General features: G+C 46.2%; 1 protein-coding gene across 1 annotated transcript in view; it reads left to right on the top strand.

Annotated features, from left to right (window-relative positions):
* Positions 1-254: 254 nt before the first annotated feature.
* Positions 255-10883, top strand: part of LOC129858507 (probable E3 ubiquitin-protein ligase MID2) — a 276015-nt gene continuing 265386 nt past the window's right edge. The window contains exon 1 of the mRNA XM_055927796.1: positions 255-851. The gene's annotated coding sequence lies outside the window, so the exon portion shown is untranslated. The remainder of the gene's footprint in view (positions 852-10883) is intronic.

The raw sequence follows: 10883 nt of genomic DNA, 5'->3' as shown, positions 1-10883 counted from the left end.
GGAAATGCTCAAGATGATTTATCCTGGCCCATTTCCAAGAGTAGAAGATGTTTTGCTATTTTAGAAACGCGAGTTGATAAAACGGCATCTTACGAAACTGATTTATCTCCCCAATCGATCTGACTTGACAATCAGCACATGTTGGAGAACTCACAGACACACACACCCACAACATCTAAACGCTAATGCATTCTGTAACGTGAGAGCTGAGTGAGACGATATAAATCCCCCCGGTGATGATGGTTTGACATTCCAAAGAAAAGCCATGTACTGTGTGTGCAAGGCGCGCAAAATGACATTCATGGCACTGCTCTTTTACACCGCTTTGAAAGAGACATCACGTATTAGGCTGTATTAGAACCGTAGAGATGCTGATGGGAGATATGTTTGCACCGAGGGGAACGATCCACCGAGGCAGCTAGCGTGGCAGCTTTAGCTCGAGGCAGTAGTACGGTGTAATTGATCCCATCTGTCGGAATGAGAGCTATTCCGGGTGGGTTAATCACGTGTCCTCTGGGAAGCGCTTTAGTTTAGGGACACATGCAGCGAGTACTATTGCCAGTAGGCTAGTTAGTAGTCCTAGTTAGTGTACTTGGAACATATATCCACGGTAAAGGCTAATCAACCGATAGGCTACAAAAAAAGTAGAACAATGTACGTGTTTTAAATTTTGGAAATGGGATAATGAGAGAGACGTAAGAGCGCGCGCTCTCTGGCATCTACTGCTCGTGAAAACTTCGGAGATCAGCACCAGCTTGAGAGGCTGCAAAGTGTTCTGTATCCGTTACTGTTGCCACCACAACAAGTCAAGTCATCCGACCGCGGGCTGTCACTGTCTGCAAGAGTTCGAGGTAGGCTGGGTTACTATTTTTATTTACAGTCCTTATCCCTATTATGTTGAATAGCCTATGTGCTTTAACCGTTTTATAATGTTTTAGAGGGCGCGTGGAGATGGAGGAAATACGCACACGTAAATGCGTCATGGATCCAAAATGATCATGTCCCGAAACCGATAAATAATTATAGCAATTAAAATCATGGTGTGTTTAAACAATGTGTGAACCAAATATATCAGCCTATGTGGGTGAATGTGTTATTGCGCGGACTCTAACCTACCCATAGAGCATGTGTGTCAGACAAACATAATAAACATGTGACCACTCCAGTATAAACGTCACACTATGGAGCCAAAGGTGCCTTCAAATCTCCAACATAGTAGGTTAACATTTAAATCATTAAATAATATTAATAGTGAAGAAGTTACTACAGAACAATATTCAACCCTACTGAATAGTAGTAGTCGTAGGTCCTCCATATGTCCATTGTATCAATTATGCATTAGTCTACTATGGCTAGGCTCTATTTTATAATAGACAAAGGATTTGATATTCTATACCAATTTGGTGAGACTGGCTGTGTGGTATGCAACATCACATACATTCATTGTAACCTCTGTGGACGCTAGGTAGGACAAGGGGATTTGAACCCCTGCTTTGTGTCTGGTGTTCCAAACGTCTTGGTTGGTTCTCTGGACTGGTGCTGGTTGTTGGACTGGTGCTGGTTGGTGGACTGGTGCTGGTTGTTGGACTGGTGCTGGTTGTTGGACTGGTGCTGGTTGTTGGACTGGTGCTGGTTGTTGGACTGGTGCTGGTTGGTGGACTGGTGCTGGTTGTTGGACTGGTGCTGGTTGTTGGACTGGTGCTGGTTGTTGGACTGGAGCTGGTTGTTGGACTGGAGCTGGTTCTCTGGACTGGTGCTGGTTGTTGGACTGGTGCTGGACTGGTTCTGCTCTAAGGATGACCTCTGTACTAACCTGTTCTGTCTGGCACTACAAGTCATCTCATATAACAGTTTGTGACTCTCAACTCTCATCTCCCAGTGGAGGTCCATCTTTTTTAGATTGCATTCCAAATAGCACCCTATACCCTATGGGCCCTGGTCAAAAGTAGTGCACTACATAGGGAATAGGAACTCTAACTGTTGCCGACTTGCCGTCCTCCACTAGTGATGTCTTCATGTGGCGTCAGTGGTTAATGAGACCGCTCTCTCTGGGAGTACACTATGGAGCTGCTAGACAGTAGACATTGCTGTTAGCTAGGCGAATACATCTGACACAGTCATTTATCAATTACCTACAAGGAGAGCTGTCATCTCTGTATCTCTGGCTGGAGTATAAGTATTACCCCAATAACCTATTCCTAGGCTGTTATGTGGATATCAAATCAAGTTTATTTTATATAGCCCTTCGTACATCAGCTAATATCTCGAAGTGTCATTTAGGACAGAACCATAGAGCCATTTCAAAATGTCCAGTGTGTCAACCAATAAGGTGTAGTGTGCTCCTTTTTGAAGATTTGTGTTGCGTCTATGTTTACGGTGGTGTTAGTCATCATTCATAAGAGCAGGATAGACACACATCGTATTTGGTTACAGATTATACACGCTTTAGAAAAGTTTCAACGTGTCATGTTTCAAACCCTGCCCAGACTAGCGCCCGGTCAACAAACAGTTGTCTTCAGAGCCGTTTGTCATATCCTTTGTTTGCCCAGGGAGATCCGAGTGACTTCAGTTTCAATGACAGGTGCTGCTCAGAGATGACTGTCTGTCTTTACGTCTCCAACGGCACCCTATTCTTTATGTAGTGCACTACATTTGACCAGGGCCCACATCGGGTACTTGTCAAAAAATAGTGCACTACATAGGGAATACGGTGCCAATTTAGAACGCACCCTTTGTCTACAAACTATTGGAAACCCATCGTAAGGAAGTAGCTGTCTGTGTCTCAGCAGATGATGAAAGCTAGCTGTCAAGTCAGAATGTAGCGTTTAGAAGGCAGGGCGGCGGGCCACCCTTATCTGTACGGAAGAAGGCAAGGAGCCTCAGTCTGCAAACAACGTGTGGTCTAGCATGTTGTTTCAGCTTTGCATGTCAGTGTGTTGATGCTGGATAACTTAAGAAGCTTCCTGTCAGGAATTACGTTTTTAAATACACCAATAAGTATGTATCTAGCCTGAGTGCCAGTCTGTTTGTGCTATCATGCCAACTCCTTGTCATGCCAAATATTTCTGAGACCAGGCTAGGATGTATCGTGATGTGCTTCAAATGTTCTGTTCATTATTCATATTAAATTGTACGTGGACTTTTAAGCCTCTCCAAGCTATGCTCTGTATACCTGTTGCGTATGTTGGAGCCTACAGTATACAGTGCCTTGCAAAAGTATTCACCCCCTTGGTGTTTTTCCTATTTTGCTGCATTACCACCTGTAATTTAAATGGATTATTATTTGGATTTCATGTAATTGAGAAACACAAAATATTCCAACTTGGTGAAGTGAAATTAAAAAAATTACTTGAAAAGAAATGAAAAAAATAAAATAAAATGAAAAGTCGTGCGTGCATATGTATTCACCCCCTTTGCTTTGAAGCCTCTAAATAAGATCTGGTGCAACCAATTACATTCAGAAGTCACATCATTAGTTAAATAAAGTCCACATCTGTCACATGATCTCAGTATATATACACCTGTTCTGAAAGGCCCCAGAGTCTGCAACACCACTAAGCAAGGGGCACAACCAAGCAAGTGGCGCCATGAAGACCAAGGAGTTCTCCAAACAGGTCAGGGACAAAGTTGTGGAGAAGTACAGATCAGGGTTGGGTTATAAAAAATATCTGAAACTTTGAACATCCCACGGAGCACCATTAAATCCATTATAAAAAAAATGGAAAGAATATGGCAACACAACAAACCTGCCAAGAGAGGGCCGCCCACCAAAACCCACGGACCAGACAAGGAGGGACTTAATCAGAGAGGCAACAGAGACCAAAGATAACCTTGAAGGAGCTGCAAAGCTCCACAGCGGAGATTGGAGTATCTGTCAATAGGACCACTTTAAGCCGTACACACCACAGAGCTGGGCTTTACGGAGAGTGGCCAGAAAAAGCCATTGCTTAAAGAAAAAATTAAGCAAACATGTTTGGTGTTCGCCAAAAGGCATGTGGGAGAGGACGGTACCCTCCAGGACGGTGTGGTATCCTCCGGGACGGTACCCTCCAGGACGGTGTGGTGTCCTCCAGAATGGTGTCCTCCGGGACGGTACCCTCCAGGACGGTGTGGTGTCCTCCAGAATGGTGTCCTCCAGGACGGTGTCCTCCAGGACGGTGTGGTGTCCTCCAGAATGGTGTCCTCCGGGACGGTACCCTCCAGGACGGTGTGGTGTCCTCCAGAATGGTGTCCTCCAGGACGGTACCCTCCAGGACGTTGTGGTGTCCTCCAGGACGGTACCCTCCAGGACGGTACCCTCCAGGACGGTACCCTCCAGGATGGTGTGGTGTCCTCCAGGACGGTGTGGTGTCCTCCAGAATGGTGTCCTCCAGAATGGTGTGGTGTCCTCCAGAATGGTGTCCTCCAGAATGGTGTGGTATCCTCCAGGACGGTGTGGTATCCTCCAGGACGTTGTGGTATCCTCCAGAATGGTGTCCTCCAGGACGGTGTGGTGTCCTCCAGAATGGTGTCCTCCAGGACGGTACCCTCCAGGACGGTGTGGTGTCCTCCAGAATGGTGTCCTCCAGGACGGTACCCTCTAGGACGGTGTGGTGTCCTCCAGAATGGTGTCCTCCGGGACGGTGTCCTCCAGGACGGTGTGGTGTCCTCAAGAATGGTGTCCTCCGGGACGGTACCCTCCAGGACGGTGTGGTGTCCTCCAGAATGGTGTCCTCCAGGACGGTACCCTCCAGGACGTTGTGGTGTCCTCCAGAATGGTGTCCTCCAGGACGGTACCCTCCAGGACGGTGTGGTGTCCTCCAGAATGGTGTCCTCCAGGACGGTACCCTCCAGGACGGTACCCTCCAGGACGGTGTGGGGTCCTCCAGGACGGTGTGGTGTCCTCCAGAATGGTGTCCTCCAGAATGGTGTCCTCCAGGACGGTACTCTCCAGGACGGTGTGGTGTCCTCCAGGACGGTACTCTCCAGGACGGTACTCTCCAGGACGGTACTCTCCAGGACGGTACTCTCCAGGACGGTGTGGTGTCCTCCAGGACGGTGTGGTGTCCTCCAGGACGGTGTGGTGTCCTCCAGGACGGTGTGGTGTCCTCTAGGACGGTGTGATGTCCTCCAGAATGGTGTCCTCCAGGACGGTACCCTCCAGGACGGTGTGATGTCCTCCAGAATGGTGTCCTCCAGGACGGTGTGGTGTCCTCCAGGACGGTGTGGTGTCCTCCAGAATGGTGTCCTCCAGGACGGTGTGGTGTCCTCCAGAATAGTGTGGTGTCCTCCAGGACGGTACCTTCCAGGACGGTGTGATGTCCTCCAGAATGGTGTCCTCCAGGACGGTGTGGTGTCCTCCAGAATGGTACCCTCCAGGACGGTGTGGTGTCCTCCAGAATGGTGCTCTCCGGAACGGTGTGGTGTCCTCCAGGACGGTGTGGTGTCCTCCAGGACGGTGTGGTGTCCTCCAGGACGGTGTGGTATCCTCCAGGACGGTGTGGTGTCCTCCAGGACGGTGTGGTGTCCTCCAGGACGGTGTGGTATCCTCCAGGACGGTGTGGTGTCCTCCAGGACGGTGTGGTGACCTCCAGGACGGTGTCCTCCGGGACGGTACCCTCCAGGACGGTGTGATGTCCTCCAGAATGGTGTCCTCCAGGACGGTGTGATGTCCTCCAGAATGGTGTCCTCCAGGACGGTGTGGTGTCCTCCAGAATGGTGTCCTCCAGGACAGTGTCCTCCAGGACGGTGTGGTGTCCTCCAGAATGGTGTCCTCCAGGACGGTGTGATGTCCTCCAGAATGGTGTCCTCCAGGACGGTGTCCTCCAGGACGGTGTGATGTCCTCCAGAATGGTGTCCTCCAGAATGGTGTCCTCCAGGACGGTGTGGTGTCCTCCAGGACGGTGTGATGTCCTCCAGAATGGTGTCCTCCAGGACGGTGTCCTCCAGGATGGTACCCTCCAGGACGGTGTGGTGTCCTCCAGGACGGTGTCCTCCAGGACGGTACCTTCCAGGACGGTGTCCTCCAGGACGGTGTCCTCTAGGACGGTGTGATGTCCTCCAGAATGGTGTCCTCCAGGACGGTGTCCTCTAGGACGGTGTGATGTCCTCCAGAATGGTGTCCTCTAGGACGGTGTGATGTCCTCCAGAATGGTGTCCTCCAGGACGGTGTCCTCTAGGACGGTGTGATGTCCTCCAGAATGGTGTCCTCCAGGACGGTACCTTCTAGGACGGTATGGTGTCCTCCAGAATGGTGTCCAATCCCTCTCTCTCCATTCTCTCCTCATGGTGTCCTCTAATATACTTTTAAAAGAGAAAAACACACTTGTGTTTGATACTGAGAGAGCAGATTCATGCCATTCCTACGGGTGACCTCACCTGCTGTGTCAACTGTATTTCCAGACCACTGTGTTTGTGTGGTTACTACCGTGTACTATTCTCCTCTCAGGGTTATTATAAGTGGAACAGGTACTGGGGATGGAATATCTGCTGGGAATGACACACCTGTGGTGAGTGCTAGGTAGGTGACGTGTCTGTACATCACATCTACAACAACCAACAATGCCAAGAATGTGAGGAAATCATTATGTGTCTCAAATGCCACCCTTTTTCCTATATAGTGTAGTGCACTATAAATGACACCCTATTCCCTATATACTGTAGTGCACTACATTTGACCAGAGTCCAATAGGGGATAGGGTGCATTTTGGGAAGCGACCCATGCAGGTTGGAAGCCATTATAATGTCGTTCGCTGTTCATCAGGGGTCTAATATTCAATTAGCGGGTTCTCGTCTCAAGCTGTGCTCAACGTGTTGCTGAGTGCGAATGCAGAATACCTACACAGGCTGATTGATGAGCAGAGGAGCATACCCCAGTTTCCTTTATGCCATTCAAGTGGAACAGAAAGAGAGAGATACACATACAGTATATATATATATATATATATATATATATATATATATATATATATATATATATATATATATATATATATATATATATATATATATATTTGGAGAGAGAGACACACACACACACACACACATAAATACATGTATACATATATACATATATATATATATATATATATAGAGAGAGAGAGAGAGGAAGAGGATTCCCAGCACTGTGAAGTTTTTCTTAATCTGTGGTATCAACAAAATAAATAATGTATTATGATTCCTGGTGATAGTGGGTCATTGACCTCCCAACCCCCACACAGAGGTGTCATTCCCATAGTGGGTCAGAGACCTCCCAATCCCCACACAGAGGCGTCATGCCTATAGTGGGTCAGAGATCTCCCAACCCCCACACAGAGGTGTCATTCCCATAGTGGGTCAGAGACCTCCCAACCCCCACACAGAGGTGTCATTCCCATAGTGGGTCAGAGACCTCCCAATCCCCACACAGAGGCGTCATGCCTATAGTGGGTCAGAGACCTCCCAACCCCCACACTGAGAAGTCATGCCCCCTCAGAAATAATTGCCTAAAGATTGCCTTTTTTCTTCTTCTTTTTTCTTCTCTGAAATACTACAAGCAACTTAACAATTTCATAAAGTTGGTTTTAGCTAGCCCAGATAGGTTCCCAATCCCCCAACATCATAACTAGCTGCCAAGAAGCCATTTCAGGCTATCAATCAAGTTAAGAGTAGGTAGCTTGTCTAACTATTGTCGTGTAAATTCTACACAGGGACACTCAAAGTCAATCTTAAATGAATCGTTCTTTATTATCAGTGTACTGGAGAGGTTCCAACCAACTCAATGCATCCAGAACACATGTCGATCAGGAGCTCTAACGGGGCAGTCCCGTTAGATCTCTCATATACTGGTTACATACGCATAGTTCATAGGGTTGGTTCTGGCATGTGCCTGGCATCGTCTCTTAACCTGTTGGGGATGGGGGCGCTGTTTAGACTATTTATGCTAATGTGGCTAATTTTTTAAACGGCTTCCCACAAAATCCTTGATCGTACAATATGCATATTATTATTATTATTGGATAGAAAACAGTCTATAGTTTCTATAGGAGTTGAAATTTTGTCTCTAAGTGGAACAGAGCCCATTCTACAGCAATTTCCCTGACATGGAGTCAGATTTGAGAAATGTTGGCCACTTTTCTGAAGTCAGTTAAAAGGGCACTGTCGTTGCTATGACTATACGGACACTTCTTACGTCTTCCCCTGGATGCCTTTACGTGATGACGATTCCAACGGGGTCGATTGCTCGTTCACAGGCCCTACAAATGAAAAAAACCTTTAGCTAGCAAGTCTTTTCTTGCTGCGTAACGCGCGTGGAAGACACCGACCCTCTCCTGTTCCAAGCGTTAGTTTAGCCTGTTATATTTCTCCGGTCATCTTTTCACTCGTTATAGGAGTTACAAACATCATGAAGTAGTTAATTTAAAGCGTTTTATAGCAATTTATATCCGTTTAGTGCGATTTTGGGACATTTATTTTTGCAACGATGTGAAAAGTTGGGCACGCTTTTCAGTTCATCCCGAACGCAGTTGACATTTCCACATGGCAAGAGGACAGCTTTCCACCAAAAGACGATTTCTCCCAAGAAAGGATCCTTTGCCCAAGATACTGATGGAAGAACAGCTCAAGGTAGGACATTTTTATTATGATAAATCGTGTTTCTGTCGAAACATTTTAGTGGCTTAGGACGCCATGTTTTTTGACGTAGCTTCGCTTGGCGCAAACTGTATTGAAAAGTAAGGATAAATTAAAAAATGTAATAACGCAATTGTATTAAGAATTAAATTGTCTATCAATCCCTGTCCACCCTATATTTTTTAGTCACGTTTATGAGTATTTATGTATAAGAGTAGATCACTGTCTAAGTGGCGCAAGGACAAATTCTGACCAGCTGAGTTACATTTCACATTGTCTAACCATGATTTTGGTGGCTAAATATAAACATTTTCGATCAAACTGTATATGCATGTTGTAATGTGATGTTACAGGAGTGTCATCGGAAGAATTCTGAGAAGGTTAGTGAAAAAATTTATATCTTTTGGCGATGTTGACTTTTATCGCTCACTTTGGCTAGAATCAATGCTGGGCTGCTAATTGCTATGTGCTAAGCTAATATAACGATTTATTGTGTTTTCGCTGTAAGACACTTAGAAAATCTGAAATATTGTCTGTATTCACAGGATCTGTGTCTTTCGATTCGTGTATGCTGTGTATTTTTACGAAATGTTTGATGATTAGTAGTTAGGTAAACACGTTGCTCATTGTAATTATTCTAGTCCATTTGTGATGGTGGGTGCAATTGTAAACTATGAAGTCTACCTGAAATATGCACTTTTTTCTAACAAAACCTATCCCATACCATAAATATGTTATCAGACTGTCATCTAATGAGTTTTTTTGTTGGTTAGGGGCTATAAATATCTTAGTTTAGCCGAATTGGTGATGGCTACTGGTGTTGGTGGACAAATAAAAGATGGTGGATTATGCTAATGTGTTTTTAGGTAATAGATGTATATCTTTACATATTGTGTCTTCCCTGTAAAACATTTTAAAAATCGGAAATGTTGACTGGATTCACAAGATCTGTGTCTTTCATTAGCTGTATTGGACTTTAATGTGTGAAAGTTAAATATTTTAAAAATATATTTTTTTTGAATTTCGCGGCACTGGTTTTTCAGTGGGGGGGGGGGGGGGGTGCCGCTAGCGCCACGCTGATCCTAGACAGGTTAACTCACAGAACATATTCTGGGGGCGCTCTGCCAGATGGTCCTAAGGAGGGGGGTCATGTCCGCCCCCCCCCTCCACCCCTCAGATTGTCCCGTCCACTTTTTGCCCCCTCAGATTTTTGTTGTGCATGACTCTCTCGCCCCCCCAACACACACTCTTATAATCAATAGCACGACCCCTTGACTAAGAGGCAAATGATCTCCCAGCCATGTCATGCCCTCGCAGGCATAAAATATTTGCATTGCAATGTTCATTAGCATAACGAGTCAATTCAGTAGTAGGCTACAGGGCCGTGATTATAATATATTTTGGGGGGAACATGTTAACTCCATGGCTACGGCTAACCTCCTGGGACGATGAGAAGAATAAGGCTCCTCTATCCATGGTCGGGAGGCTTTGTCAGCGGAACTGAGCTGTCACGCCGATTAATACCTAGCATAGTATTGTAGAGACAGACAGCAGTCACATCATCTTAGTAGACAGGAGGTCTGGACAGCCCCCCAGTAAGTAAGGTCCCTTGCCTGACCCCACATAACTGTCGGTCACAGGGGGAAGGGACAAGGTCAGGCCAGGTCACGAACAGACTTGTAATTTCCTGAGGAATTCCATCCCCCATCCCCACAGTTTCCTAGTCCCTGGAGGGGTATTTGTGTGGCAGAAAATCACACACAGCTATGAATGACTCACGTCACACAGGTGACTAAAACGTATAAGGTTTATGACAGTTGTAATGTCCAAGTCAAGAGATTTACGATGACTATATGGATGTTGTGAAATAAAATGGATACACTCCTGACGTTTTAGGCATGATTTTGCCCTACAGTATTTCACTGGGCATCAAAGATAATCCAGATGCATTGTAACTATTTCATGAAAAGCAAAGCGCCAGATTGAATTCATAACACAAGGTCAACAGTGGCATTCAGATCTGATAAACAACGTACAGTTCTAATACCTCCACGGGGTGGGCTGTAACAATGCACCATGGTATTATCCAGAGTGTTCTGTATGTGGAACACCTAGAATACCTTAACAAACAGTAACCTGGCCTTAGTTCCCGACCTCACTAATGCTCTAGTGGCTGAATGGAAGCAATGGAAGCAAGTTGAGTTCCTGACCTCACTAATGCTCTAGTGGCTGAATGGAAGCAAGCTGAGTTCCTGACCTCACTAATGCTCTAGTGGCTGAATGGAAGCAAGCTG

The sequence above is a fragment of the Salvelinus fontinalis genome, chromosome 6 (assembly GCF_029448725.1).
Source record: "Salvelinus fontinalis isolate EN_2023a chromosome 6, ASM2944872v1, whole genome shotgun sequence".
In the NCBI taxonomy this organism is placed as follows: Eukaryota; Metazoa; Chordata; class Actinopteri; order Salmoniformes; family Salmonidae; genus Salvelinus; species Salvelinus fontinalis.
The sequence above is the reverse complement of the archived record's forward strand: the minus strand, read 5'-3'. Positions and strand labels throughout refer to the sequence as shown.